This window comes from Homalodisca vitripennis, chromosome 4 (genome assembly GCF_021130785.1).
Source record: "Homalodisca vitripennis isolate AUS2020 chromosome 4, UT_GWSS_2.1, whole genome shotgun sequence".
NCBI classification, from domain to species: Eukaryota; Metazoa; Arthropoda; class Insecta; order Hemiptera; family Cicadellidae; genus Homalodisca; species Homalodisca vitripennis.
Genome location: NC_060210.1, coordinates 48,222,942 through 48,228,941, shown reverse-complemented (window position 1 = coordinate 48,228,941; position 6,000 = coordinate 48,222,942).

The following is a 6,000-nucleotide window of genomic DNA, read 5'->3' as shown; positions in this document are numbered from 1 at the left end:
TAATTCCACGTATATTTTTCTACATGTTGTAAAACTAACGTAAAAACTAATGACTCATTTAAAAACTATATTATTTGATTTGATGAGAAATATTACGCTTTGCTTCAGTAACTTTAAACAAAACCTAATAAAACAATGCAGTTGCCTCTTTATGTCTTTGTAATAAATCCTATATTAAGGAGTTATAATTGCGGTAGGTTAAACTTTAAATATAGAATCCTGTTTGTATTCATTATGTTTTATGATTAGAGAGGTGATAGTCATACAGATAAAACATAGTCTGTGTTATATCTCTGAAATAGTCTGATAGATCTTAAACCAAAATATGATAATATAAACGTATAAATCGCCAATATCTGTAGTTTTAAAGTCAACTCTTGTTTCCGCTGCACATAGTCTGTTAAAATAAACTTTATAAACATCTGTCGTTTTCGAAACTGAGTAATATTATTTCAATCAAATATACCAGAAGTTTGGGGAATTTTGTTACTTTTTCTTATATATTTATTCTGAAGTGCTACTCTTTTACTACAACATAAATGACATTCTGTATTCCCCTGCACCCAATTCAACAATATTCCCTGAGACAAAAAATTAATTACGAACAATACAATCACTCAGTTATAATAAATTCAAGTTCCCTTTTCACGGTTGTCTTTCAATAGACGCTTTCATTTTTAGTACAAGCAAAATTTACGTGGCAATTTGCTCACCCGCATATCCAGCAATTGTAAATGTTACGCCAAAATTCACAGTACTAGTAATATGTTTTTCCTGACTGAGTAAAATGTGCAGATTGTGTTTAAAGTAGTATATTCTGATAAGATGTCGTGATAAACAAATTTACAACGTTAAAGCTAGAAGTGAACAAAATGCCATATCGCGACCTCTCACGTGTTAAATATGCGTTTTATACTTTATTTTCTTAAAGATTTCACAACTTAAAAAATAAATATCTTATTGATTTTTAACAGACAACAATTGGAGCATTTTATAAAAAGTGAGAGACTGATTTTCCATTTTACAGCATTTTAAAATTAAACAATCATGAAATGTAGCCGCCACATCCATCTCCGTCAGTCTCTAACCATTATCGTTCTTATGGTCAAGAACTTCCCTTTGAAGACTTATTATACTGAAACTCATGTAATATTCTGATGGTAATATAATAAATTCAAAAACGTAAAACACTCTTTCCTTAACTAAAGCAGGCTCATTATCCAAGATATCCAAGTGAGCTTTTTTGGAGTCCTCTTCTTTATACAGTCTAAGAATTTACATTCAGCACTGAAATGTACAATGGTAGTAATTTCGAAATTAGAATACAGTACCATTTGATAAAATTACATGGTTTACTATTCTAGCACCGGAGAGTAAAGTTACAATTAGGCTCACAGTGGGTTCTGCTGTTCTCGCTGCCTTCTTGATCACAGAAGTGGGACAACAAAGGCTGCATTAGATGTAATTGCTTGATAGGTAAGCTACGGTCCTTTGGGAGTCAGCCTGGCTCTTAATTACTGTACTCGGCGAGTTCCAAGGGTTAAATCTTCATTGCAGGTATATCAATTTCTGAAATATCTAGTTCCATTTTTATCAGTCAATCGCAGGTTTAATGCTATTTTTACATAATACTGTAGTGACAATTTTAGAACAATTTATAAAAATGTAAGCAATATTAACCATGTTGACTAAATGAAAATAGAACTAAATACCAATTAACGTGCGATATCAAAATATACTTTAGCTGTGCAATATCCGTTAGTCAAATGTTAAAATTTAAACAACATAAACTCCATCAACATCTCACTTTATCAGTTTTGTAGCAGCGAAGCAAAGTCAGATTTGGTAGCAGATATTTTCTTTTTAGCACCAAAGTATAGTAAAATGATAACAATATAACATGCGGATCTTCTACGCTAATTGTTTTTTCGATCTATATTACCGACATAGTTTGACGTCTTCACATCATCATCCTTTTCCTGGGCACTGAAGATCTGGATGTCGTTTTCGGCCTTGAAAAAGATCCAAATTTTAGATAGCTAAAGAATAGAGAAGATGGTTTGAATTATAACAAATTGATTTACTGTTTATATTATTCAGTTTGGTCTTAATTTTTTATGTGAAGCTCAAACTTGAATGATATGATTTCAGCTACAAAATTGGTGTTTGGATGGTCTTTAGTACCCAAGCTGGTCAGTGGTAAAAATGGACTAAATTTCCTAATAATTCTAAATTAATGCTCACCCATACAAATCTTGTAGTATACTGTAATATTGAGGGAAATGATACTTGATCATGCATACTGTAAATGACCACCAAGATTTAATTCTTCTTATAATATAGATTACAGGTTATAAGAACGTCATATCAGGTCTTTGTAGAGTACTTGACAAAATAAAGAAGGTGGTTTTTATTTTAAACTGTTTCTTTAAACCTGCTCAATGCATGCATTTTGCTTAATTTGTCTGACAATGTAGTTAGTGTCTTGGATAACAATAAGAGGTTAGTAATAAAGTTTATTATAATTTAATACAAGTAAACGCAAGCAATGCAGTAAAATTTATTTAATAACTAATTAAACAAGATGTGATCGATTGAAAATTCATGTGGTTCCAATTTGGTAGGAATTTACTTTTATTAAAGTGTAGTTATATACAAGTAGTATTAACATATAACTTTAGAACAGTCAAGCAGAAATTATGGAGGAACTTATTAAGTACAAGTTTACCTATGCAGTTGTAGTTATATAATGGAACAGCTAATTTAAATAACATAGCAGGGATTATATTCAATACTTAATTGAGAACTTATTTAAACGTATCCAAAATAAAAAGGAAAAAGGATTTCTGAAAGATGTTAATCTACGATTTTAATATAATTATATATTATCAATTAAGTCAAGTTCTATAAAATTGTACTGTCTCCCTAAGCATCTTTCGAAATAGAACTTGTTTCTTTTCTTTTTTATATTTTATCCTTTTTAATGAGGAAAAATATAGGCATAAAAATAAAGCAACCTCATGTATAATAAAGAGCAAAATTTAATTGTAACAAGTAGTTGTATACTTTATTTGGGTCAACCGATTCGCTGACCTTTTTGTAATCTCTCCTGATAGACACGGTCTACAGATTGTAGAAATTGGGTATATATGACAATGTCAGATACTGCACAAAGGGGAAGGTAAAGTGATATGAACTAACACGTTTATAGAATCAATCCTTCCCACCAAAATTTTGTTACGAGTAGCATAATAAATTATAGATATTAGCTAAATATTTCTATTGTCTTCTTTATCTACAGTTACATATATAATAAGGAAGTATGTAAATAACCTAGAACTATAACGAGCGGTTTAAAGATTCCGGTACTATGCACTATTATAACCTATGGTAATAGTTATTGGGACCAATGCCTAAGGAATGTTAACAGTTAATATTCTTTAGACATGATAATGTAAACATTGTTTCCACATATGCAATATTGGTTAGAGCAGTATGTAAAATACGCTCCCTGCTGTTCCAATTAAATATAAATAATCTATTAAACTTTGAAGATAAACCCTTTTTTGACAATTGTTAAGTATTCTATAGTGATATTTAATAGCACAGTGTCCTGTGGGTTCAATAATATTACTTAAAATAATCAATACCATTTATTTCATTATTATATTAGAACTTCATAAATTAATGTGAGTATTGTTATAGAGTTTGGATAGAAAAATGGCATAGAGTATCATTAATATTATTCAAAAAATTGCAGGTTTACACTTAATGTAACAATGACTTACGAGTACATTGAATAATTTCCATCAAATAAAAGTATGTGCCTAGTGAATAATTAAGAACGCTCCATTCCTTCACAGCAGTAAGCAAGACAACTATAAGCGTGACATTTGCTGGAGCTGGACCTTCGTCATTGTCAAGCATCTGTCTATGTCACTCGCCACACACGCGAAAAACCAACTAACTGAAGTACCGGTGACCACGTCATCATTTCGTAGATGGTGCCTCTTTAACCAGAATTATATTATGAAGAAGTGAAAATAAAAGGACATAATTCGATGCTATATGACCGTTTCCTTTCACGATATTGTTTGCCATGATACAACCTATTTAGAAATACATAATTATATTTTATTAATTATGTTTACTACAGTTAAAAACTGATTTCAGTCCATGTAAGTTCACTTAGAAACTTGTGCTCAATCATGACACGCTTGGGTAGTGTTAAATTCTTTTATACCTTATTAAAAACCACGTCCTACAATGAATTTAATAATTTTTTTACAATAAAGAAAAAAACATTAGTCTAATATTTGTTCCGAGATATATAACTGCTAATACCTTAGCCAGAAATATTAAAACATTTTTTATTTAAACTCATAAATTGGTTGTCATAAATGCATACTCTTAGAAACCTTATAAATTTGTATATCGGTAAAAATCTTCAAACATAGATAATAAATCCATCTTTCATATTTCTAGACTTATAACGCTTTTGCTGTTTATTAGAATAAAATATAATTAATACATACAACACGAGTGTATCATCTTTGACTGGTCCAGTTTCAATAGGAATTTTTGCAATTTGAACGAAATTATAGAAGCAAATTTTTTGTCTGTGATTGTGTACTTGGAGCATGTTTGTATTGCCATGTAAAGCGCACAGCGATATTGAGAAAATCTCTTCATATTGATCGTATGTTTCCGTTTGTCATTTGCACTTTTATGTATCAACATGTGATACATTTATTTAAATTTTCATACAAAATTTTTGTATGGGCTATTCTATGTATTTACTTCAGACAGTAAAATAGAAAGCCGACTTTATTGACCCTATAGCAACCCTCAGTTCACTCTACTTTACCACTTCCGTTCACCATATTTACAGATACAAACAATCTTAATGATGATACCGAGTCCCTTGTCACGAGCCTGTATACGAATTTAAAAAAGTTAGAAGCGAATCATCCTCACATTACTTTATCTGATCTTGTGCTAAATATATCCAACTTACTTAAGCGATTGGATGAATCACTGAGTACTACATCACATTCTGAAGTTGTAATTAAGGAACTTCAAGGTAATATTTTAACTCTTGAGTCCAGACTTGAAAAAGAAAAACAACGGAGGCGATCTGACTTAAATGAATCATTTAATGAGCTAGACGTTATCCGAGAAGAAAAGGACCGTATTTTAAGAGAAAATAGCACCTTGTCTTCCAGCTTAACTAATGCTAAAACCAAGTTAGAGAATCTGACACATGACTGCTTGTCATTGAAATCTTTGGTCACTGACAGGAATAGTGTTCTTGATAAGCTAAAATCAGATCTAATTGCTTCCAATCTGCAAAACTCAGAGCTGACAGGTATTGTGACGGAGCTGAGATCTTCTATTGCTGAGTTAGAACAAAAATCCTGGCTGAATAGTAGATGGATTGATGATTCAATTCTTGATTCCTACTTTCTGTCTTTTGAGCAAAACAACAAGGACAGCTTATCTAAAGTTGTTTTTTTGGGTCCAACACTGACTCAACTAATAAAGCATGGCAGCTCTGCTGATGTGAATGCCCACCTAAAGGAGTTAAATTTCTTTAATTCGGATTATGCATTTCTATGCATTAGTGACAATCCTCTAGTTTTCAAGTCGGATACTGGTTCGCATTGGACCCTGTTGTTTGTCGACATTACTGGCCAGAAGCTGTATCACTTGGACTCACTCCACGGCAGTAACATGCCTGCCGCAAAACTAGTAACAGGCAATCTTGGGTTCAGTGAGAGTAACTTGTGTGAGTTGAACTGCTGTCAACAAAATAACTCTTTTGAGTGTGGCTTGAGTGTACTAGTAAACACAAAGTTCATTAATGATGGTTTCTGCAAAAAAACTAGACAGGTGGCATTCGTTTCCATGAGTGGTACAAGCTGTTTACGGAGAACACAAGTAATCTGTCAATCGGAGAAACAACTGAACCGGTTGTGATCGAGTCTAACATTAAGGAAA